This window comes from Bos mutus, chromosome 24 (assembly GCF_027580195.1).
Source record: "Bos mutus isolate GX-2022 chromosome 24, NWIPB_WYAK_1.1, whole genome shotgun sequence".
In the NCBI taxonomy this organism is placed as follows: Eukaryota; Metazoa; Chordata; class Mammalia; order Artiodactyla; family Bovidae; genus Bos; species Bos mutus.
In genome coordinates, this window is record NC_091640.1 from 2,701,083 (window position 1) to 2,727,388 (window position 26,306).

Genomic DNA, 26,306 nt, shown 5'->3' on the forward strand with positions numbered 1-26,306 from the left:
GTGCGTGCGCCCCGGTGGCCCAGGTCCCAGTAGCCCTGTGTCCGGGTTTCCCTTGCCCGGGTATCTCACGTCCAGGTGGTTTGGGCTCAGGTAGCCCTGTAGCTGGGTCGCCCCATACCCAAGTGGCCCGCGTCCAGGAAACCTTTGCCCGGGTTCTCACGCTCAGGTGATCCAGGCTCACTCAGGTTATCTTGGACGTGGATGGCCCTGTGCCTAGGTACCGTTGAGCTGGGGAATTCCAGATCCAGTAGACTGCTGCTGCGTGGCGCAGGCATCATTAATGCCCAGGCAGTTAAGGCTCAGGTAGCCTTGCCCCCAGGCGGCCCAGTATCCTTGGTGCTCAGGTAGCCTCATCCTTCGGTGACCCTACCCCCAGGTAACCCTGCGCTTGCTGCCTTTTCCCAGGTATTCCAGGCTCGGCTAGTCCTGACTCAGGTGCCCCTGCACTCAGAGAGTCTGTACCCAGTGTGTACTTGAAGCGTGGGCTGGTGGGTGCAGACCCAGGCCCCTGGCATCTCCACTTGAGGCTCCTGTTTGCTGACTACCTATAGTGTTTGCATAAATCAACCCTGGCTGTTGAGGTCATGGTCTCTTTGGAGCATCAGGTATTGCTGAGTGAAGACGGAGTGATGGAGCCCCTCCGAGGTGTGCCCTTCTCTTCGCACCATCAGCTGGGGCACACACGCTTTCCTCTGCTTCTCTCCTTGCACCAGACAGCTGAGTGAAAGAGGACCTTCATATTGTGTGCAGTTATAATTAATCTCCTCGGATTCCAGTAACCCTGTGGGTTTAGAGATGGCTAATTGGAACCAGATTACTTTCCAAGTTGCAGCTATGTAAATATTTAAAGATGCTTGGCCAAATTTATTCCCACCATGTTCCTATTTTTTAATAAATTTTATACATTTTGGTATTTTCTTCATTAATTTTTGTCTTGGGTCATTCCTTTAAATGGAGGTGATGTTTTAGTTACAAGCTTGTAACTTTCTCCCCATAGCCAGGAATGTTTTCCTTTCTCCCTGAAAATTGGTTTGACTGGATGTTACTTTTAGGGAAAGATTGGCAATGATGGAAATCCCAGTGCTTCAGCGTGGTGTTTTGTATTCTGTAGTGAGGAAAACCGCCCCTGTGCACCTCTTTAAAACAACACACGAGTGTATGTCATTTTCCCCGTACTGAAAATAGTTCTCTTGAACAGAGTTTAATTATTACAGGTCTGGACAATGTATTGTATGAGCGTCTGGTACACTCAAGTATATGCAGAGTTAGTAGAAGTGTAGTCAAAAGTTTCTCTGATCCTGCAGGGCAGTCTATACTGAATCTGCACACGTGTACATGTCCATAAATGAAAAATAGCACATTATGCATCAGCTCGTATTTTGCATTTCATTTCTTAGTCATTCACCCGTGGGAGGAAGCAAGATAATATCCCTTTCTCTGAAACTGTACTTTGCATTCTGGGAGATTGTCTGGATTCTAACAGCAGTTGGTCATATATGACCTGGGGAACCCAATTGTGACCCCGGGTGGCATGTTTGAGGACTAATTTTTGTTTTTCCTTTTTAAAAATGTTGACAACTGTAGATTTTACTGGTCACATACCAGTAACACTATGTCTACTTTTTGAAGCACATTTGGATAAAATGCTAAGCTGGTAATAATTTTTTATAACTTTGAAGACAAATATTTTTAATATTTGGAAAAGCTGTCCTTCACCTCATCTATTATGATAGATGTGAGATGCCCAGTAAAAAGCAAATTCAGCAGTGCCTTTAAAGTCAAGATGTGGGAAAGATCAAATTACATTCACTGTAAATTGAAATTTACTGTTTTTTTCCCTCAGGTTCATTAAATTTTAGAGATTATTATTTACTTCTTAATGAGATTATATGTGTTTTCTCTATATGTAATCTACTTTTTGAGAAATTTGGTGCCTCTGATGCTTCCATAGCAAGATTATATATAGTAGTGAATTTTGCAAGTTGACAACAGAATATTATAGCTTGTTGAGAGACTAGAAAATTTTATGTTACGACAATGGTGTAAAATGTTGAACATTGTAGGTCTGCACAGGTCATTTTTTGTAGCCCCAAAGGACAGTGTCTTTCCTCCTAAAGATACCAATTTTATATCGTAGCAGGCCTTTAATATTCTTCTTGTTCAGTTGCTCAGTCGTGTCTGACTCTTTGCAGCCCCATGGACTGCAGCACACCAGGCTTCCCTGTCCTTCATTATTTCTTACGTCGGTGATGCCATCCCACCATCGCATCCTCTGTCACCCTCTTCTACTCCTGCCCTCAATCTTTCCCAGCATCAGATAGCTTTTGCCAGTGAGTTAGTTCTTCACATCAGGTGGCTGAAGTATTGGAGTTTGAGCTTCAGCATCATTCCTTCCAATGAATATTCAGGGTTGATTTCCTATAGGATTGATTTCCTTGCTGTCCAAGGGACTCTAAAGTGTCTTCTCCAGCACCATGGTTCAAAAGCATCAGTTCTTTGACACTCAGCCTTCTTTATGGTTGAACTCTCACATCTGTACATGACTACTGGAAAAACCATAGCTTTGACTATATGGACCTTTGTTGAGAAAGTTATGTTTCTGCTTTTTAATACTGCCTAAGTTTGTCACAGCTTTTCTTCCAAGGAGCAGGTGTCTTTAGCTGGCGTTAGATCTCAGATGCCCCTTATGGAGAGAGGAGTATTATATGGATTATGACTCACAAAACAGTTTCATTGGCAGGGATTGGCGAGAACTTGGAAACAACCATTAATACTTGGAAAAAGCAAATGGGTGCTTTGAATCCTCTATTTTGATCTGCAGTCAACCTTTCTTTTGTTTAAAAAAATGCATTCAACTTTGGAAAATATTTGCCTTTCTTATCACTGAAAGATGACTTAGATCTTCAAACATTGAAATGACTTTAAATTCTCATAGAACCTGGGTGGGATGACTGGTTAAAATTATGAGAGGAAACACATAGGAATTGAGTCATAGAAAGATCAGACTGGTTCTCATGAACGTGAGTTCACCTGTGGTGGCAGAGTTGACATCAGAATTCAGATTTTTTTGACCTTTCCAGTAAATTCCCATCATGCCATAATTTCCTCCAAAGATTTTTGACATCCAGGAGTGGGTTTGAACGCTGCTTCTGAATCTGGAGACAGTTCGCATGATCAGATTAACTGAAAGAAACTTCTTTTTTTTTGTGAAACATTCTTTGTTGAGTGTTGCCGCCTCCTACTTTGGAAAGCGCTGATTGTCACATTACCTGTATTTCCACATAAGACTGAGTCACTGCAGCCCTCATTAAGGACTTAAAATAGTCTAAGAGCAAAGTTGTGAATAAAACTCAATAATTTAAAATGTGTTAGTGAGCTGGATTTAAGTCTCCATTGAGAAAGTGACTTGGCACCGATGGAAAGTACACTTCTGGAGTTCACAAAAATTAGTCCTTTTAATTCGGGAAGAGGAGCCTTGAAAGGGCATAAAACTGAAATTAGAAAAATTAATATTTTCAACCACAGAGTTAGAGTGCTCACAAGTCATCCCTGTGGACGGGTGAACAGACCAAAGAGGAATTCTGCTCAGAAAGCATTGGAATGGGTGACTTCCATGACAGTCCAGTGGTTAAGACCCGGCATTCCACTCCCACATGCCTCGTGGTGCAGCTTGGAAAAAGAATTGAAATCACGAGAGTGCTGGGATGACTTAGGAGTGATGGAAGCCCTCTGGGTGTGTCTTGAAGGACTCTCTTCATGAGTTCACTGTCCTCTAAGACATGGCGCCCGGGGCAAGCCTGGCCTCATGCTGGGGGCCCTGACTTGATGCAAAACCCATTCCCACTGGGTATATCCATACCGTTTCTGCTAACACTTAGGTGATTGATTACCCCCGGTATTTTTGTTGTTGTTGTTGAAGTATAATGGCTTTACAATATTATATTAGTTTCAAGTGTATGACATAGTGATTCAATATTTTTATAGATATATTGCAGTTAAATTTATTACAAAGTAATGAGTGTTTCCCTGTATTGGATAATATATCCTTGGTTTTGACTATCTTCTGTTATTCTAACTTCTTCTATCACATCAAATCCATAATCCGCTGAGCCCAACCTCTCTCTGTATCTTTGGATGATGGCTGTAACGTAATTGATAGTAAAACCCCAAGTTTTGAAACTGCAGATAATGAAATTGCAAATATTTGACTGTTTCTAACTGACAAATCATGACTCAATTTTCATAGAATGGAAAGTTCTGTGAAGAAGTGCCACAGTATTATATGTAGTTGGAAGAATTAAGGAGAGAGTTTTCAGGATTAAAAAGTACAGTCAAGGGAAGAAAAGACCATCAGAAAGAGGAAGTTATTTGTTTCAGAAAGCCTCCATTTTTCTGATATTTCTTCATTTGCTTCCTCCAGTCTAACACTTTGGGACGTTCCAGCTCATCTTTTTCCTGTTGTAACTGCAAGAAGAGCCACAGTGTTCTGGTTGTAAAATGTTGGTGGAGCACGTGCTCTGGGCCTGACCGCTTGTCCACATTAGTGTATGGGTGGGTGAGGCCGGCCAAGCCGTGGTCACCCAGCTTCCAGAAGGGTTAACTGGCTAGTCTCCTTTTTTTTTTTTTTTTCCATAGAGCATGGGCAGTCATTAGAGCAGTTTAGGGAGGAAACATTGCTACGTGTCCTCCCATTGTGCCGGGATTTGGGGGGACTCTAGAGGACAGCAGTCCCAGTGTGGAGTGTAGGGTGAGCCCAGGGGGAGGTGTTTACTGGCAGCTGGGCCTGCTGGCGGGAGGCTTTTGTTGTTACTTAGCACTTCCTTTGGACAGAGCAGGAGGGGCTCTGGGCATGGATGCTCCCCACTGTCCTTCTGTCCGGATCCATGTCGCGGTGTGTTCTGAGCCAGGGAGCTGGGCCCCGCTTGCAGACCTGCCTGGTTCCCATCTCTGGTGCTCAGTGACCGGGAAGGACTTCTGTCCTAACGCAAGGCTTCATCAGTGCCTCCCCCACTCAAGAAGCTAAAAATGATACCACAAGAAAGGGGCTGGGGGCAAGGAGGAGAGACCATAAATACAGTGGGAGGATGGGAAACAGGATATGTGTAACTGGCTTGGGTGGCTCAGCGGGTGAAGAATCTGCCTGCGATGAAGAGACCCCGGTTCAATCCCTGGGTTGGGAAGATCCCCTGGAGAAGGAAATGGCAACCCATTCCAGTGTTCTTGCCTGGAGAATCCCATGGATAGAGGAGCCTGGCAGGTTATCGTCCCTGGGGTCATGAGAGTCGGACACGACTGAGTGACTAAACCACCAGCACCAACTCTGGGGTGGCAGGCGCATCCAGGCACAGTCGTGTGCCTGAGACGAACCCCCACCCCCCGGGGCCCTGGGCTGGGGCAGGAGTGAACCTGGGACCCCGGGCGGTGTCAGTTCTGCGTGGTCCTGGGACCCCGTTAAACGGGAGCCCGCGGGATGGGTCCGAGTGAGACCAGGAGGTCGGCTCCCCTCGGCCACGGTTCCCGCTGGCACGCCGGGCCGTTTCCCATCCCTGGCGGCCTCGGCACCTTGGGCGATGAGAACCTGATAACTGCATGTGCGGGTCGGTCGCCCGCTGCGGCAGTGCCCGGCCGCGATGCTTGCCCTGGGCCGGGCCCCAGGGCTGGGGTGCTCCCTGCCCCATGCCTGCGAGCGCTGGAGCACAACCCCAGGGTGGGGACCCGACGGGAGGAGACTCGGGACAGCAGAGGGGGGAAGGGAGGGCAGGTTGATCCCAGACCACAGAGGAGGGGCTGCGAATGCAGGCAGATGCCTCTGAGCTAGACGCGAGGACGACCACCCCCCTTCGTCTTTCCTACTGGACGAAACACCAAGGTATTTAATTAGGTGGGAGTAAAGCGAGAGTTGTAAACCCTCCTATCAAATCCTTATTCAGTAGAAAGATGTACTGAAGTTCTTTAAGAAAAATATCCAGATGCACTTGACAGCCAACCGCAGAATGCCCTGTGGTTTAGTCAGCGTCTTAGCAACCAGGAGCAACGCATGGAGACACTGGTAATTATTCACTGGCCCTGCAGTCCCCTGGTAGGCCTCGGAATTATCACAGCAAGAGTGAGTTACGATGGGAATAGAGCCTCAGAAGTGTGTTTTATTCTATTCTGATTCTTCAAACACTGATCATCTGTGCATGGCGTGTGTGCTCATATTTGCTTGATCACCATGCTGTGTCCTCTGACCTTCCAGAATGAATGAATTACGCTGTGAGACATATCAGACTCTGAGATGATGCTCTGAGCTTTTCTCTTGACGCTGGGGCACCCACGTGGGATGCATGGTCCTCGGGCTGTGAAGCGGATGCCGTGCAAACACTGTGGTTTCTTAGCAGGATCCAAATGCTTCTTTGTTGTCTGTCTCTGTCTCCATTTCTCTCTTTCACACAAGATGTGCTGTGCTCTGCTAGATCGCTTTAGTCGTGTCCAGCTCTGTGCAACCCTGTGGACTGTAGCCCACCAGGCTCTTCTGTGTATGGGATTTTCCAGGCAGGAATACTGGCGTGGGTTGCCATTGCCCTCTCCAGGGGATCTTCCTCACCCAAGATCAAATCCCTGTTTCTTATGTCTCCTGCATTGAAAGGTGGATTCTTTGTCACTAGCACCACCTGGGAAGCCCTTCACACAAGACAGAATCATAGAATTTAGAGCTGGAGGGAACTGGGGAATAGTGGTCTGTCCCCTGTTTTAACAGAGAGGAAACCAAGGCACAGGGGGATCCTCGTGGCTTGCCCAGCGTCTTCAGGACTCCAGGCTGCGGTTCTCCTTCTGCATGAAGTAGCCGTGTGTCTTCACCCTTCAGCCGCTGGGGGTCCGGCTTCCTGGGCTGTATGCAGGGGCCGGGACCCGCCCCCCGCGGGGTTGTTCCTGCCGTATTCCTTGCGGTGCCCGGCTCCGCCTGGCGTCCTGTCCACATGACTCTTGTTGGTGCCAGAGTTAGAACCAGAACCGACATCCACAGGGTCCGACTCCCAGCCTGGGAGAGGGTGTCTGTCTTGGCTTGTCCCTTGAGGGGCAGAAGCCTGTGGTCCTAGATACACAGTCCTAGAAAAACGCACTGAAGTTCAGGCCCCGCCCGGGGTTCCAGATCCACAGTCTCCACGGCCACCGGCCCCGAAGGCAGCCAAGATGGAGTGGAGGCAGCCCTGCTGAGCTCTTCAGTCCTCTCTGGCCCTCGTTGGGGTGGGCACCGGCTCCATCCTGTCTCCAGGAGGCTGCTTGTGGGCAACATCGAGTGGGTGTTCTCTGGAAGAGAAATTAATGATGTTCCTGGATGCCAATAAAAAATGCATGCCCTGTGTCCATAGAGGCTTACTTGATGCGACCCCTGTTCAGTCTCTCCTGTCTCTGCGTTTCCTAAATTCCGTCATCCCCCGTTGTCCTGCTGGCTGTCGGCTTCCCCTGTGCGCTGTGGTGCTGCTGGCTTTGATTTTCAGCTCCTCCCCTGTGGTCCTCACGTCACAAAGAGGAGCCTGGTCTCCAGTTCAGACAGGAGCTTGTGACTTGACGTGAAGTGTGAGCCCCCTCTTTGTAGATGTTACCCCTCTGTGTGCATACGTACATGCTCGGTCACTTTGATCACGTCTGACTCTGTGTGACCCCGTGGACTGCAGCCTGCCAGGCTCCTCTGTCCACGGGATTTCCCAGGCAAGAATACTGGAGTGGGTTGCCATACCCACCTCCAGGGGATCTTCCCGACCCAGGGATTGAACCGATGTCTCGTGCATCTCCTGCATTGCAGGCGGATTCTTTACCACTGAGCCACTGGGGAAGCCCGTTGCCCCTCTGTAGTAGAAACAGGTGAGTTTGGGTCTGTCACCCCAGACCCCTGAGACGTGGCCTTCTGTGGGAAGAGTTGGATTGAACTGATTTTGCTTCTGAGCCATCAGTTGCTGGTCGGCAGGGGGTGTCCCGGGCAGCTCTGCAGGAGGACGACCCTGGGCTGCGGAAGCGGGGTCACACCTGGTGGGCTGGGGTGTCCCAGCTGTCCTAGGCACATGTCACTCCACCGACACCTGTCTTTCTGGGGGAATCGTCAGGGTGCAGATGCTGAGAGGCTGCGAGGACCCGGTGCCTTTGCCCCTGGCCCTGGGGTCTTTGCTGCTGAGAAGAGCAGTCCTTTTCTGCTTCCACCGTGGCCGAGTCCACTGGGAGCCCGAGGTTCACGGTCCTCGCCTGTGACCTCAGAAGCAGACCCACCTGGAGCCCGGGCGACCCCTCCTTTCAGGATGCACTGTCCTTCCGAGGTCGTACCGAGGGTGCTATTTGATTCGTATCACCTTTGATCTGTGTGTTCATCGTGGGCAGTGAATCATTTATATCTGAGATTCTCTTCAGTCAAGTATTTAGGTTTTATTTGATAAGTATGTTTGTTGTGTACATGTCTCTGGCACAGGTTCTTAAATTTCCATCCATAACTTCGGTTCAGTTTTTTTTCCCTTAATTTCGTAATTTTCTGTGCACAGATCCTAATCCAAGACTGGTTTTTGTGCAACCTTTGCAGGCTCCTGATATGATCCAGTATTTGCATGCACACTTTGCATACTTTGCATATTGAAACAGATGTAGTTTCAGATCTGTATTTTACTAGAATTGAAAAAGCTTGGGATAGTCTTCTCTGGATTGAAGGTTAGAAGGTCAGACTTTCTTTACTGGAATTTTACCTGGACCTGTGTGTGTGGTCACTGTACTTATGTCCACTCAAAGGATGCCTCCTCTTCTGCTTTGTTTATGAAGGCAGCTGTTGATCTGAGAGCAGTGTCTTCACAGATGAGCAAGACATTCAGGCTAACTGCTAGCTGCCAAGTATGTTCTCCTAACAATGTACCAGATTTGAGTATTACTCACGCTCTTTTTGCGAACTCCAGACTTTCAGCCCTGTGGATAAACTGAGTTCCAGTTTTACTCTGACTACACTTTTCATTTTTCAGTCTAATTGGTTACTGAAATATACCATCAAAAAGGGTAGCCCAGTGGGACCCTCTGATGACAGGTTGACTGTGCTGGAGAAGATGGTGTGTGTGTGGCTGGCCCTAACGTCCGAAGCCTGCTGGGAACCGCAGCTTCCTCCCCAGAATCCTGCAGGCAGGTTGTCCTGCAGACGAACGGGCAGTTCACTAATGGGCTGGACTGCTGGAGAATGCCATTTTGGATGTGGGAATGATGGTCATGTTTCCAGTCTGACTTTTGGATGCTATAATTGCTTCCATTCAAGGCTTGTCTGTGATGTTCTTGGCTTTTAAAAAACAGATTTCTGCAGCATTCGTGAGATATGATTTACACAGGTTATTCTGGCGTTGGACTTGAAATGCACAGCAGTGGGGGTGGATCAAACGTTTTCATCTTTAAGAAATAGAATTTGGGGCTGTTTTTTTAAACAATGGTGAAATTTGGTAGAGTAGGGCCATGAGGTTAAAAAACGGGCATTAAACCTTTAAAAGCTCTTTTTCTTGTAAAGCTCCTTGGCTGATAGAGAAGCGTTGTTACTGGCCGCACTGTGCAGTTCAGGGTGTCACCGGAGGTGGCCGACAGAGCTCCTGAATTCCAGCTTCGAGGAAAGGGGTTGCACAGTCCTTGACTTGGGAATTTTGTAAACTCTGAACACAAAGTTCTGGACAGGTGGTGTGTAACACCAAGGAGAGAAAGAGTCTCTGCAGTTTCCATGGTGACAGCCTACTCACCACTTAGAAACAAATTCTTGCTACTGATCACAAAAGGGCCCTGGGCTTGCACATTAGTGGGGAAGAGAGAAAGCTACCCCCAGAGCTGCCTCCCGAGCTGGAAAGCACCGGGTGGATGCAGGGTTCCTGGATCCGTTTTAAATATCCAGACTTCTTTCCCATTCTGGATCAGAGTTCGTTGGGTTTTTCTTCCTTGAGTTCAAGATCCTTTTCTCTGAGTTTGAAGGTCTGGTGTGTTGAGGGGGCCTGTTTTAGAAGCTTGTAGGTTTTGGAGCAGCAGCACACGAGGACACCCCCCAGAGCAGGTGCGGGGAAGGCAGGGGAGGGCTGGTCTTCCCTCTGTCCAAGGGTCCAGCATCAGCCTCGCCTACTCCGCTGCCCACCGGTCATTGTCTCCCCCAATCCTGCTCAGCCCCTTTGCCCTCCCTCTGGCCCCTTTTCTATCCGAGGACAAAGGGAGGGGATAGGACACCAGGTCACACTCAGCGCCCAGCGTGCACGGCGAGGCCTGGTGTTGGGGCGCGGGGGTCTCGGGTGATGGTCCGTCCAGCCGCAGAGCCTCCTGTGCCTGTTGTCTCTCTTTGACCCGAGGCCAGGGACCAGCTGCGGCCAGTGCGCCCGGAACAGATCACTGCGACCCTGCCCTTGTCATTCCCACAAGCCTGCTCTGGGGAACCCCCGGCCCCTCCGCCCGGGCTGCAGGGGAATGTGCCACTTCTCAGCTCCCTCTGATGCCCTCAGTGCGGGGCAGGGCCGTCCAGGGAAAGGTTTGCTGTTCAGTGGCTCAGTCGTGTCTAACTTTTTGCGGCCCCATGGACTGCAGCACATCAGGCTTCCACGCCCTTCTTCATCTCTTGGAGTCCCTAAAATTCATGTCCATCGAGTCGGTGATGCCATCCAACCATCTCATCCTCTGCTGTCCCCTTCTCCTTTTGCCTTCAATCTTTCCCAGCATCAGGGTCTTTTCCAGTGAGTCGCCTTTTCACATCAGGTGGCCGAAGTACTGGAGCTTCAGTTTCAGCATCAGTCCGTCCAGTGAATATTCAGGGGTGATTTCCTTTAAGGGCAAGGTTAGGGTCCCTTTCACTTTTCACTTTCATGCATTGGAGAAGAAAATGGCAACCCACTCCAGTGTTCTTGCCTGGAGAATCCCAGGGATGGGGGAGCCTGGTGGGCTGCCTTCTATGGGGTCACGCAGAGTTGGACATGACTGAAGCGACTTAGCAGCAGCAGCAGGGTCCCCCAAAGCTGGTCTTTTGCGTTAGAACTACTCACCCCCAGCTCCTCTGCCCCCAGATGAGGCGGGGAGGGGCCGAGGCCCCCTGAAGCCAGCCCCACTGCCTCACCTGCACAGGAGGGACTCTTGGAGCCACCGAGGCTCTGAGAGGCCCATCCTGTAGAGACTGGTCATTGGTGAAATGCCGCCCTGTGGTTTGGGTCCCCTGAAGGTAATACTGGCTTCTGCTCTGTCTCCCATGAGTACGTTCCCTCTTCTCACTGAACAAACGATACCGCATATAGATGAAAAGTAATTTTCTTCATGACGTGTGATGCTGGTGTTTACATCACTATAGACACTTTTTTTTTTTTTTTTTGGACTGAGCGTCTGACTCATACAGTGCTTCCTTTGAAGTCATTCATGTAAATAATATATTTGTTTAGCTGAAAACATGTCAGAGGTTCAGTGCATAAAAAATACAGGATGCCTGGTAAGTTTCACGTAAACATCGAATAGCCTTTTTTAGTGTAAGTGTGTCCCATGTAACATTTGAGACATAGGCTAAAAGTGACTTGCCTTTGGTCTGCAGTTCAGATTACCTGGCTCCCCTGTGTGTTCCCTGGTGTGTGTCTCTGGGTGAATCTTCTGGCAGGTGGTTATTTCAGGACACCTAGGAAATGCCTGGTCTTGTTTCCTGGCCTGCTTGTTGACTGAGTGAGACCTGTTCAGCAGCTCTGTTCGCTATTGGATGGAGATGCTGATGACCTCATGCTATGAATGTTGGGATGATAATTAGCTGAGGAATAAAAGGGGACGGCTCTCTGGTGGAGATTCCTTGCTCTCTAGTTTACAGGTATCGATACTTTGAACACATGCATTACCTGCATTGAGGGTCAGAACAGTGCTGGTGGAGAAAGAGATTCAGGAGAAAATGAAAATTGCATTTATTCTGTTTGGTGGATGAAAAAAATCTTAGCATTTTCTAACACAGAAAATGTTCCATGCGCTTCCTGGAGTCAGGACCGTGTGACATATTTGAGTGTCCTATATAGCGTGCGGCCGCTGTGACTGTGACACTTTCTGAAATCCGTCCTAGAGAATAATGCTGCCCCAGTGGTGGCTGCTCTAGCATGGATGTCAGTCATCAGAGGAAAGTTATGTTTCGTTTTGGAATTTGGTAGGTGGAGTTTGTTGCTGTCTCATAGGTCCGTGCTCTTCCACAGTGGGGTGTCAGTATCCCATGATGTGTTAGTATTGGGGTCACAGCTTTGCCCTAACTCCGTGGGACCCTGGTAGACGCCCCCAAGGATCTGGTAGCTTGGTTAGTAAAAGGCCCCATCTAGCCTGAACTGCTGAAACTTACCCTACATGCAAGGGCCCATCTCCTTAATTCAAAATAAAAAGAGCCCAGGAATCCTGCAGACCATACTCTAAGAAAGCTGTGGGGCATGTACGCAACGGAACAGTACTCAGCCATTAAAAAGAGCGCATCTGAATCAGTTCAATCAGGTGGGTGAAACTGGAGCCTATTATGCAGAGTGAAGTGAGTCAGAAAGAAAAGCACCAGTATAATATCTTAACACACATATATGGAATTTAGAAAGATGGTAACGATGACCCTGTATGCAAGACAGCAAAAGAGACACAGATGTAAAAAAACAGACTTTTGGACTCAGCGGGAGAAGGCGAGGGTGGGATGATTTGAGAGAATGGCACTGAAACATGTATATTATCATATGTGAAATAGATTGCCAGTCCAGGTTTGATGCATGAGGCAGGGCGCTCAGGGCCAGTGCACTGGGATGACCCTGAGGGATGGGATAGGGAGGGAGGTGGGAGGGGGGTTCGGGATGGGGGACATGTGTACACCCGTGGCGGATTCATGTCAGTGTATGGCAAAACCACTACAATATTGTAAAGTAATTAGTTTCCAATTTAAAAAAAAAAAGAGCCCCAGGAGTCCTCCAGACCATACTGTAGACCTAGGCTGCCCAGATGCAGGGACAGGGTCCTGTAATCTCAGTCTGTGATCTGCAGCCTGTCATTTGCACAAAAATAGTCAATAATGACCCAAGACTCACAACCATCCCCCAAAGCAGCGTAAGAAATTTGGTTTATTTACTGGGTGTATTTCTTCTGATTCTGAATTGATTTTGCCTATGTGTGATCTACCCTCGTTCAGTTTTGGTTAAAAAAAAATATTCTCTAAAGATGGGTGGAGAAAATCAGGCAGATCACTGTTTTCTTGGGACTCCCGCATCGCTGGTTTGAACCCTTGGAGAATTTCTGATGCCCCCGCCGTAGCGTCCACAGTGCAGATGGACAAGCTCTAGAAGCAGTGGGTGCCTTCCTTCCCTCTGACCTCTGACCTCTTCCCTCTGACCTCGAACTGTGCAGAGAGCTCCCGAATTCATTTTGCAAGACTGATCTGTAATTGAAATAGAGGGTTCTGGAATCTGGTGTCGCCTTGAAGTGAGGCCTTTGTGAGTCAGTGAAGGTCCTGACTCCACCTGAGTGGGGTTCGGAGGTGAGCGCTGTCTCCTGCCATCGAGGTCTTGTCCCGTCTCGTTGCTCACTTGACGTTGGAGGCGAGGTCCCGCCAGGCACACCAGGCAAGCGCCTGTGGGAATGCACAGCGAGGCCTGGGCTGCGTGGACCTCTCCCCAAGGAGCTGCAGAGCTACAGGCTGGACCTCTACAACTTCTCTTTCCCACCTGTAAAGGGGAGGGGGGCGTTGTCTTCCTCCTGAGGACCCTTCCCTTGGAAAGACGTAGTGAAGGGAGGGGCTGCCTGCTGCCCGACAGACTCCCGCAACCTCTGAGCTCACAAGTGGAAGCCTCCAGACGCACTCAGCACAGGGTTTCCATGCCGACACCAGGCGGCAAGGTGATGCAACTTTTAGTGGTAGGATTACAAGTGGTTCTGAGAGGACCTGCTGGCTTCTTTCATTAGCTAAAACTCAACCAGCCAATCACAAACATAGGTTTTCTTTGTGTATCTTAAAGATTTGTGCAGAGGAGAATTAATGCTAGACAGTTTTATTTTTCCATTTTGTCCTTTTTTATAATCTGAAATTCCTTCTCTCCTTCACTGCCTGTCATTTAAACTGTTTCTCTTGTCCTTTCATTGGCGGAACTGGGAAAACACCCCTTTCCTGTCTCCCCAGGATCACCCTGCTCATCCTCCTTGACCTCCCTGATGGGGTCCGTGTGCAGAAGTGTGTATGGTCCATGATTCCTTTCCATTTAGTGCGTGGCTATCTCCTGTCCTCCCTTCCCCGTAAACACAGAGGCTCTTCTCCTATAGCCTTAGGACTGCCTCATACTTAGTTCTTTTAGTTGGAGACCATACTCGATTACCATTGCAGTGACTGCATTTATGATCCCTTGGTTTCCAGAATGTTCGTCCCCAGCCTCATGGTCTCAGGGACAGCCTGCTTATGTCTGATCCCCACCGTCCACCTGTGTCCACTGTGGGGCCCTGGGAGCTGAGCTGGGGAGAGAAGTGAGTGTCAGCCACTCAGTCGTGTGCAACTCTCTGCCACCCCATGGACTGTAGCCCGCCAGGCTGCTCTGTCCATGGGAATCTCCAGGCAGGAGTACTGGAGTGGGTGGCCATTTCTTCCTCCAGGGGATCTTCCCGACCTGGGGGCTGGACCTGGGTCTCCTGCATTGCAGGCAGGTTCTTCACCGTCTGAGCTGTGTGGCAGGGTGGCGGGGAGACATGTGCTTCACCCTCGGCTCTTGCTGGGGGAGTCCTGAGCCCTGCGCCTGGACCTGCAGCCTTGCAGGGGGCACACATGCGGGGGCTGGGACAGCGCTGCCCACGCTTCTCTCCGCGACCTGTCACCTCAGCCTTGCCTTAGGGCAGATCCTCCACGTCTGCAGCCAGCAGCTCTGACTTATGAGTTCCGGTCAGCCACCAAAGACCAGGTCGGCCTTATTCGCATGTACAGCAACTCGGCTAAATTTGGCTGGTTTTTACGATAAATTGCTTGAGTGGCCATAATTTTATTTAAAATGGAAATAATGATCATTGGTTGTCTGGTGCCTTAATCAATATTAATATTAAATAAAAGAAGCTCTGCCTCAAAATGGCCAGAGTTACACAGTTTGACCCACGTGCGAAGCAGAAAGACCCATGATGGCTTGAGCGCCAGTCCCACCTGAAGACTCAGCTCTACAGAAACGTCTTCAGAAACTCCTTTTCCCTTTGAAATACAGAGTCTGTGGCACAGTGTTTCTACTTTTTTTTTTTAACTGTAAGTAAAATCAGAGAACTGTGAAGTGTCTGACTCTGTGACCCCATGTGCTGCAGCACGCCAGGCTTCCCTGTCCTTCACTGTCTCCTGGAGCTTGCTCAAACTCATGTCCACTGAGTCAGTGATGCCGTCCAACCATCTCATCCTCTGTCGCCCCTTCTCCTGCCTTCAACCTTTCCCAGCATCAGAGTCTTTTGCAATGAGTTGGCTCTTCGCATCAGGTGGCTGAAGTATTGGGACTTCAGCTTCAGGGTTGATTTCCTTTAGAATTGGCTGGGTTGATCTCCTTGCCGTCCAGGGGACTCTCCAAGCAGCTATGCATTTTTTTTTTAAAGAAATAATAAAACTTTCAGTGCAGTATTTTCTCTAATTGAAAGCTACCAAGTTAATATCATTAATTACATCCAAAAAGGGATTAAAAATCCCTCTAAGGTTTATTACTTTTTGACTTTAAATTGCAGGAAAGTGTCAGTTGTAAATTCTGAGACAACAGGTTTTTAACCAAGGATTCCTTAATAGGATAGGGTGTGTGTGTGTGCTCAGTTGTGCCTGATACTTTGCGACCCCATGGACTGTAACCCGCCAGGCTCCTCTGTCCATGGAATCCTCCAGGCGTGAATACTGGAGTGGGTTGTGATTTCCTTCTCTAGGGGATCTTCCTGACCCAGGGATCGAACCCACGACTCTTGCATTTCCTGCATTGGCAGGTGGATTCTTTACCACTGCGCTACCAAAGCTGTCTGTGGATTATGCATTTATTTAAATACTTTAACAAAGTGTGTGTTAGGTAAATTTATGCATTGCTCACACATCTCCTTGGTAAAGACAGAAAGCCCTGAATGTTTCCACGCTAGGTGAAGGCAGAAAAGTGTTCAGATTTTGAAGGTTCAGAATTCCTGGAGTTGTCCCCGATAGCTCTGATATCCACGTTTTCACGGGTTAATACAATTTTGAAAGAGCAGAGAGGATCATGGAGTAAAACATTTAAGGCTGAAGCCGTGCGTGCAGGTCTCTGCCTTTGCCGGGGACAGGGCGAGCCTGTCCTTTGAAGCTGGGAGGCAGGGACCAGATGAACCTCTGGGTAAGTTGCAGAGTGGAAGCACTCGGAGTTCAAAGGCATCGCACGGAGACCCTTTGCCAAGTTTCATTTCAGAACTTTACAGCAGTCCTCAAATGGTCGCAAGCTGAGAAGCACTGTGAAAATCTGTTTATTTCTCAGTACCCCAGGCTGCCCTGACCCTGTGTTCTCCAGGTTATTTATAGAGGTCTTTGGGGCCACGCTGGCCAAAGATGAGAGCGGCTGGACCTCCCTGCCTCATCCTTCTCTCCTCTGTGCTTGCTGATTAACAGCGGCTGAAACTGGAGGTTGATCTGGAGGAGGGAGAATGGAGAAGCGGAGTTCTTGTTCCTGTCTCTAGGATCAGGTTGGGATGGAGGCAGTGTTTAAGATGGAATTGTGTATCTTCAAACATATTTTTTTGCCAATGATGAAGACTCTCCCAAGTTTTCCTCCCTACGAATCTGGCAGCCATGGTCTCCACTGTGGAGGTTCAGTGTCCAGTTGTACGTGCGTGCTGAGTCACGTCCAACCTCTGCTACTCCTCTGTCCATGGGATTCTCCAGACAAGAATATTGGGTTGCAGGCTGCTCCAGGGGATCTTCGTGACCCAGGAACGGAACCCGCGTCTCTTGTGTCTCCTGCACTGGCAGGCAGATTCTTCACCACTGGCGCCACCTGGAGAGCCCTGCTGCTGGGCTCAGGGAGCTCCCCGGCTCCACTGGAAGAGGGAGGGCCGCGCGGCTTGTGTGGTGTGTGGCCCCCAGGGGACCCTTCTCCCTGCGGAGCTGGCCGCCTCCAGCGGGGCTTTCGTCAAAGGGCTCAGCGCTGCGTGGTTTTCATCCCTGGGTTTTGCTTGTCTTTCCCGGGAGCCTGGCCTTGCCTCTCAGACGCAGTGGTTCAGCGAGTGGTGTGGGAAGTCGATCTTTCTGTCTGTACGTCTAGTGTGGGAGGATCGTGGCAGGCGCAGCTCACTCTGCTCGGGTCAGTTAGTGACGGGCCTCCAGGATGGAGAAGGCTGCTAACAGCGTGTTGACTCCTTTGCCAACATGTATCATTTCATTTGAATAAAGGATTCAAAGCCAGGCTCACTCAGTTTAGTGGGAACAGCAATGGCAGGTGCCCGTTTGTATCATCCTTCTCCTGACCCGTCATTAACAAAATTAAGACCGTCAATTTAGGAACAAAGCTAGAATTTTCTGGCTTATTTTACCTCTCCCATGGTTAAATGATTCTAAGCCAGTTTGGCAAGGTGAAGAATGCTTTAACAAGCTTCAGTGCTAATGGAGTGGCCTTTTGTGGGTTGATGATAGTCTTAAGAAAACCTAAAAAAAAAGGAAGCTTGGACTGACAGTTCTGAATAGGTTGGAATCTGTAATGCACTGTGGCTCAGATGTCAAGCTTTGAGAGTCACCAGCCCCAGGAAGGCTGTCGGGCGTCTGCCTCGCCCCCCCAGCTGCAGTGGGTACCCTGCCCAAAGCCGTGCCTCTCATCAGCTGACTCCTGAAGCCTCACATTAAACACAAGGGATGCGGACTTTTAAAAGAAACTCCCTGAATGAGGAAGATCATAGCTGGTGTGCCAGCTTTACATAAGATTATTTTTTTCAATGAAATCTTACTAAGTGCGTGCTCATGTGCTATTCATGAAAAAAAGGAAAGTGCCCTGTTTCAGAAGAAATAAGGTTTTTTCCCAGAGTGGGATTTTGAGCCGTCAGTGAGTAATGCTGAAAGCCAAACAGTAATAAATGACGTGGTTTACTCACGTACTTAGTAGTGTACACATGTACACTGTATATGTAAGCCTACATGTACATATGTACATGCATATATAAGCCTTTCCGGCTCTGGCAGAAGTACTGTTGTAAACTTCATTTGTTCAGAGTGAGGGCAAAGGATCAGGTGGCTTTGGTGGCATCAGTTTCTCCAAAGCATCTTTTTGTTTCAAATGTTTAATTTAAAAAAAAAAAGATTACATAAAATTCCTTAAGCTACTTGGTAGTTATACAAGCTGTTTAAATAGTGTATCAATTTGAGAAAATATTTGCAGAACCTTTTAAATAAACAGATGTTCACTCAGATACCTAAAAACTGTGTTGGAACATTTTCATTCATGGGTTTTGTAAAGATGTTTACTTCTTCACTAGTGTTACATCATTCTTTAAAGACTTGTTTCGGTTTTAGTTTTATCCAGTGACACTTAACCCATGCCAGAAATGGGTTAGATTAAGAAAACATTTTCTGTCTTAGCATAAAGTCGGTGTCTGTGGGGTGATGCCATGGGGGGTGTAGGGGCTGGATTAGTTGAGAGAGTAAAATCGGCTCTTAGTTTTAAGACGGAGCAAGCCATGCAGGAGCACCTCACAGCCCCACAGCCTGGCCTGCTGGGCCAGCCCTGGCCGCCTTGCTCCAGACCCACCCAGGCATCTGATATGGGGAAAGTGAGAGTGCTAGTCGCTTAGTCCTGTCTGACTCTTTGCGACCCCTTGCGACCCCATGGACTGTAGCCCATCAGGCTCCTCTGTCCGTGGGATCCTCCAGGCAAGAATACTGGAGTGGGCTGCGATTCCCTTTTCCAGGGGATTGTCCCGACCCAGGGACCGAACCTGGGTCTCCTGAATTGCAGGTGGATTCCTCCCCGTTTGAGCCGCCACGGGGACCTGGGCATCAGTGGGGCTGTGGGGCTGTGTGGGAGGCACCTTCCTTCAGCCTCCACAGGGAGGCTGGTGGAGCTTGGCTGATGCAGGGTCCTGGGCGCTGATGTCAAAAGGCCTCTCGGAGCCTGGCCCTACGGGGTGTTTTTGGTGTCATATTGGGTGTAATTCACTTTGGTATGTGAATGATGTTATCCCTACCAGAAAAATGATTTCTCCTCAGGAGATATTCAGATGCCTGCCTTTTTTCCCCTCAAAATACTGTTAACTTCAAAATTATCTTCTTAGCTGATGTAGGAAGTGGAAACCCACTGCAGAATTCTTGCCTGGGAAATCCCATGTACTGAGGAGCCTGGCGGGCTACAGTCCATGGCGTCGCAAAGAGGTGGACACGACTGAGCCACTGGGCTTATATCTTCTTAGAGTTTTTTTCTTTTTAATTTCACTGGACAAATTAGTTGTGCCAGTGGTAACATTTTCTGTAGTCTTTTGAGGGCAGGGTTAAGAAATAGAATTTTATTAATTTTGGTTATGCATTTTAATTAATTTTGATAATGAAATTTTTTGTCATTAAATTTGGTCATCAGAGTTCTGCTCCAGTATCCTTGATCTACAAAAATAGAATCTTTATACAGTGCACACCCGTGCGGAGGAGACGAAGTGAGCAGGACTGTTACGGAAACGGAAAGTTTTACCTGAATTGTTCTGGGCTGCCATCTCTCCCGCACACTTAGGGCTCCACGTCTTTGAGTAAGCCACGCTGTCTGTCTTAGGATTGTCGGTGGATTCAGGTGGGACCCGATGCTGGTGATGAAAAAGAGGCTGTTACTAACACCTGGGAATTCGGACATCTCTTGTGTCGACAAAAAAGTTTCAGCGAAAGCTCAGAAATCCTCATCTGTGCCGATAAGTCAGCAGAACCTCGAAGGGGTGGCCTGGAAAGGGGAGGCCTTGGTGAGACGGGAAAGCACCTTTAACCAGCTGTGCTGTTTAAGAAGAATCAGACTCACTAGGGCCTCTGGAGCGGAAGCAGGCAGGAGCTACCGGGGGGTGCTGGTCAGGGGCTGCTTCCTCGCAGTGACCGTGACCTTGATGGGCAGTGGCTGGGATGCCCTCCTGAAGGAGAGGCTGGTCAGAGGCCACGGGCCTTCCTGCACCTGGGGCCCTTGCTCCGTGGCAGGAGCCGGCCTGCTGCTGATGTAGGCATGCCGCTCCCTTGGCCGACTCGCACTGGACGAGCTGTTCGAGCCCGGTGCTGCTGGCCGGTCAGCGGGGACCAGGTCCCCGCGTGGCCATTGCTGGATGCGGGCGGGATTCCGAGCCGCGGGTGAGACGGCCTCTGTCCGCTGGTAGCCCGGTGACGAGGCTGCAGTCACGACACGTGCTTCTCGTGCGCCGCTTGGGTGACTTAGACTGACGCGGGGCCCGTCGTGGAAACACAGAGGCTTTATGCCTGAGGTTGTCTGCAGCGGGTGGATGCTGCTTCACTGTGGTTTCAAATCAGCCGTGAGCAGCACTGCCGCTAGGACACGACGGCCTTGACAGTGTGGAAGGCGAAGGGCATGAGAGGCTGTCCCCGCTGCCCCCACGGCTGCCTCTGGTCTGCCCGGCGTCCTCTGCCCCCCGCCTGCCCTCACCTCCAGACCTGTCCGTGTCGTGCTTCTGAGCCTTTGTTGTTCAGTCACCAGGTCGTGTTAGGCTCTTTGTGACCCCACAGCCAGCCCTCCCTGTCCATTGCTGACTCCCGGAGTTTGCCAAAACTCACGTCCATCGAGTCGGTGATGCCATCCAACCATCTCATCCTCTGTTGTCCCCTTCTCCTCCTGCCTTCAATTTTTCCCAGCATCAGGGTCTTTTCAAGAGTCAGTTCTTCCCATCAGGTGGCCAAAATATTGGAGCTTCAGCCTCAGCATCAGTCCTTCCAGTGAGTATTCAGGACTGATTTCCTTTAGGACTGACTGCTTGGACCTCCTTGCTGAGCCTCCCCTGTCCTGCAGACAGGGCTCCAGGTGGAGCCAGAGTCCAGTCTGAGCCTAAGCTGGGCCCTGACACCTTTCAGCCTGTGCTTGTGACGCCAGCTGCATCCATCGCTCCACAGCCGCGCCGGCCTAGTTGCTGGGGACACATCACGACCTCTGGTCCCCGGATCTTCTGTGTGGGCGTCCGGGGCGGGGGTGCAGTGTGTGGGGTTCCTTTGACTGTGGTGCCTTTGCAGACCCTGCGCCGGGGGCCGTGTCCCCTGTCACTTGCTGGGCGTGCCGTTGCCCTGGCCCTGGGAAACCGTTCACCAGGCGCGTCCCGGGAAACCGTGTGCACGGATCCTGTTCACGCCTGAGCTGTGGGCTGGAAATGTCTTCAGGGAACAGGGGGCGGGTGTACATTGCAGAGTTTGCTGCAGGGCCGCGAGGGTGTGGCATTATCGCCCACGGCTGAACAGACTCTGTGTTCTCCGTGGGACGACAGTGCACACGCATGCACGCATGGGCATGCATATGTATGTGCACACACATGTATGTGCACACACACACTTGGACACAGTGGTGATCCTAGGATCTTTGAGGCTGGAGGGGGTGGTAGGGCAGTGACCGAGGTCCCCTGAGCTGGCAGTGAGGCCATACTGGGAGCGTCCCCGTGTCCAGCTGGCAAGGAAGGAGATGAGGGAAATGTCCACCATGGGCCTTACTTTGCTCCTGCCATTTGCTGAGCTGTGTCTCAGGCAAGTTCCCAGGGATCTGTCTGTGCCCCTGTGCTTTGCAGAAGCTCCAGAGAGGGGCAAAAGGCCTGTGTGCTCAGCCTGGCCAGCTGCCCTTGGCAGAGCAGAGAGGTGATTTTAGCCTCAGGCCTGGTGCCCTGAATGTATTCTGGGACCTCACGGGCGAGCAGGCTGCGTGGGACTCGCAGGGGCCTTAACCTCGTGCAGGGACCCGCGTGGACGCACAGCCGTGGAGCAGTGGTTCCAAAGACACGTGACTGTGCTGGGTGGCCGTGTGGTTTTCCCCAGATTCTGTAAATAGTAGCATGTCACTTTTTGCAGCTACGTGTTTTAGGTTTGGTGTGTATGTTTCCTGGAAACCCTGAAGTCTCTTGACGTCTGTGAGTAGAATAGGAAGCAGGGACCCTGGGTTCCCACCTGTGTAGCTCGCAGTGGGGTTGGTCTCGGCCACGCTGAGGTAGTCAGGGTGTGGATTGATATGCTCAGCTTCTAAAAATAGCCTCAACACACACACACACACACACACATTCTCCTTTCAAAGAATGGTGTATTCACTGGGCTTCGAATTCTGGACTTTGTAATTGGTTGTGGGAAAGGGAGAGAGTTCTCAGGACTTGAGGTCACGTGGCAGCTACCCCAGCAGCTGCCCCAGTGGTCCCCCAGCCCAGACACACAGCCGTTCTCTTGTGGGAGGCTGTGCCTGCGTGAGTCTGTGTGTGCAGGGCTGTGTGTGCACGGTGTCCGCGTGTGTGGCTGGGCGTGCATCTGCGCACGCATGGCTGTGACTGTGTGTGGCTGCATGCTCAGACAGGGAGGGAGCGGGCCGGGTGGTTGCCCGGCATATACGCAGGCTTCGGGAGCGCTGTGTCTTTGAATGAGCCTTGCTCTGGCTTCAGCTCCGCCCCCAGGACCAGTGCGTCTCTGCAGTGCCGTGTAAACCGTAAGCTGCCGCACCTGGAGCGAAGCGGAGGCTATCAGTGACGGATGGTGGAAGCCCGGCAGCCTGGCAAAGGGTTTTCACGTCAGAGCGAAGACGTGGCATCAGGGGCTGCGGTTGTGAAAACTAGGTCTAGGTCCCAGACTCTGGACGTTGGATCAGCGGTGACTTTGCAGGTCACTTCCTGTTTCATGTCTTAGCGTTGTTCGGGCCTAACTCAGCGTTCTGGGGAGGATCCAGGGCCCTGTTCCCCAAGGGGCCTCGGGGGTGGGGTCCTGCCCTCATGTGGGTGCCGGGGGAGAACACAAGTCAGAGGTCACAGGGCAGGTGGAGTGGAGGACGTGGGGGAGCTTCTGGGCCCCGGTGCGTGGCTGGGCTGCTGCCTTCATCACGGAGCTCTGTGAGGGCCACGTGTGTGTGCCGCTCACCACGTGAACCCGGCCAAAGCACTGCGGCCACGCCTGGGTTTTGTTAAAGAAAGAATGTATTGGTTAGTATTGACCTGTCTGGGGCTGAATGAAAGTGTGACCAGTTGTGTTTGTTGCCCCCTGCCCACCTCCCCCTGATGCTTCTCCTTGCCCGTAGGTGAGTTATTTCGGGCTGGGCGGCTTGATCCCAAAGCTGCAGGTCCCGTTGGATAGCCCTGGAGGGGACGCTAGGTCAATGGAGGTGGAGTTGGCCCGAGGGCCCTTTCTTTTGAGTTCAGCTCTAGAATGTTGGAACACCCTTACTTAGCTTTAAACGTTTTTAATTCATAGACTCACGGCTCCTGCTTAGCCAGCGAGCTCCTGGAAAACAATCACCGAAATATGATATTGCAACTCCTTCTTAAAATAGAAATATGACTAAAGGATTGAGAAAATAAACATTAGTAAGTGGGACTTTCCTGAGATTGTTCTGTGCGGCATTGGTCCACTGGGGCTGTCATTCTTTGTCTAGATTTTTAAGTAACTGGATAAGTTGAAGGGGAGCTTATACAAGTCAAGGGGAAAACCAAAGATATGTATGCAAGAAAGGGGAATACAGTTATTTCCTCTATTAAAAAAGGGGAGAAAATGAAAGCTAAGATATGGAGAAGTACATGAAGAATAAATGTATATATACCTTGACTTTGCATTTTAATTACAAATAATTTAACTATAACCCATTATATTGCAGCCTGCTTGAGAGTCCAGAAAGAGTTTAGTGATGTGACTTGGAAAGATTTGCTACAATTACTAAGTAAAATATACAGTAATTCTTTCCACTCAGTGTGTCTGGTGGGCTGAAACATTTGAGATTTATTATTTATAAAGTAGCTTGAACTCCTCATGTGAGCAATACAGAAAGTCTGTGTTTTGTATGCACACATGCGTAACCATCAAAGGCTCCAGGACCCCAGTGCCCAGCTTCTGGTTGGGATGAGACGACTCGGCAGACGAGCCGGCGCTGCTTAGGTAGCGTCCCCGTGGCTCCTTCTCTGGGGCCAAGGCTCTGAATTCGCAGGTAACCCCGTGCGAGGCCAGGACCACTCTTGTACACACTGGCTGGAGCCCTAAGAGAAAAGATGAGGAATAAGCCAGGAAGGGGTGTTTCCTGCACACAGTCAGCCTCATGAAATAATAAAATTTTCACTTTGTGGGTGTGTAGGTGACAAGTCCTGCCAAGTGCTGCTCGGAAACTGTGTCCGCGGACCATTCAGCCCCCGCCCCCCATTCTGAGTGCATGTACAACGGCACTCCAGGAGTGAAAAGAATTTTGATTTTGATGTAGACAACGGTTCTGTGGGTGAAGAAGTCAGGCCCCACAGTGCCTTGTTGGGTCAGATCTCTCCCCTTTGAGGTGCCGCTTTTCTGTGCGTTTCTGTCCCAAAACTGGACATTTGACAGTGCTGCCTTACAGTCTGAGCCCCACAGTCCAATGCGGTAGATCCATCATTTTAGCTAAGTTCATTTTAGCCAGATCATTCAAGGGCATCACTGGTTTAAAGCTGTGCACATTTTCTTCTCTGAAAATACTGGTGAACTTGCTTTAAGACCTTTGCATGAACTCCTTTTATCCATTTCAGGTACGTTCTGTACTAAGAGGTGAAAACTGCGTGATTGTACTGATGCACACTCTAAGCGAGTTCTCCGCGTCCCTGCTTAGCCCGCCGGACCTGAATATTCTGTTTAAAGGTCGATGCCGCCTTGGCCCCTTCTGAAAGCCAGGCCGCGCGCGGACCGCGGGGAGCGCGCGCCCTCTGCCGGCCAGGCCCCCGCACGGCGCCGGAAGCCGCGCCCCTCCCCCGCGGCCGGCGCTGGGCCCCGCGGGCTTTGTTCTGCAGGTCGGCGTGTGTCCGGCGTTGCATCTGAAGGCGGTGCTGAGAAATAGCCCCGGTTTCCTGAAGAGGGTCATTATAGTTCGTTCGTAAATGCATAGAATGCGGGTCTTAACTATTCTGGGATAGTTACGCAGCATAAGAACTTTCCAGCCACGTAACTGCTAGTGTGTATCCACAGCCCTTGTTATATGTTGGAGATTTGCAGGTCCCTTCTCTTCTGCAGTCTTGATCCGACCTGGCTCTCTTAAAACCCAAAGGGTGGCACAACAAACACAGGTGGTTTGAGTGGAGTGGGTTCCTTGTAGAGGTTGAGGGGCAGTTCCGGACGCCCTGTCCTTAAGGAAGCTTTGCGGAACAAGCTTCACATGCGAGGCTCCCCTGGGCTCCTTCCTCTCCCTCAGCGGCAGTTTAAAATCTAAAGTGATAGAAACACCTTCTTTCACCAGTTCCTTCAACTTTAACATGCTTCCTTATGGTAATCGATTTACTTTGTGTTTGCCTTTGTAAAGTGGAAATATTCAGTATTCTTAAGAGCGTGGTTTGTAAAGTTTTGTTTTGTGGTTTTCTTTTTACTTTTACACTTGATTAAACTTTGTCAAATGGACAACTTATAGTTTCCTGTTAGGATTTGGGGTTGAAGGAGGGTGTATAAAAGCTACAGTAGCCATGAAAGTATTAATGGACTTGAATTCTGTTCACTTCAGCATAGATTTGATTTTTTCAAAAATACACCAGTGACCTGAGTGACATATTTTTATGGCTGTGTCAATGAGGAAGCAGTAAGTTCTTCATTTCTAGAATGTGACTGTTTTATGGCAGGACACACTGCTGTCCATTAACTGGAAGCTTGGGTGGATACACGAGATATTTGATCAACCTCTAAAATGTTGACTCTGTAATCTCTGAACAGGAATGTTCTTAAGAAAGTTATTTTCCAGATTGCAAGTGTTAACTTTTCTTTTGGCACCTGGTTACTCAGTTTAGTCAGAAGTCCTGTATTTAATCTGTAACTTTTTTTCTTCAGAAATCAAAATCTGGCTTCCAGAGTGCTAAGATATTTATTGAATACATGTTTTTCCATAAACGCAAATAAGTTACAGTTTTGCGAGTTATTTATGTGAATAGATTAATTACTGAAAATGAAAACTTGAACACTGCATTCAGTCAGCAGAAAAAGGAGCAGGAACAATTTAGGGAATAAAATATTTGTTCGTGTATAAAATATTTAAGCGTGATTATTCAGTTGTTGGTGTTCTAGTTGTCTGGTTTCCTTATCGCCGAGACCTTATTATTATTATTATTATCGTTGTTCACGTTGCATGTGTAATGAGTGAGAAACCTTTGAGAAAGAATGCTTGTCTTAAAGAGACACTTTTCTGGCTGTAGGACCGAGTCGTTCTGGAGAGATACCGGGCCATCAGAAGTGGTTCCTGCACTGT

The 26,306-nt window shown here is 49.6% G+C and overlaps 1 protein-coding gene across 7 annotated transcripts in view; it reads left to right on the forward strand.

Moving 5' to 3' along the window:
- The window catches only part of ZNF516 (zinc finger protein 516), a 100,464-nt gene that overhangs the window by 46,728 nt on the left and 27,430 nt on the right, over positions 1–26,306 (forward strand). The window lies entirely within an intron of this gene.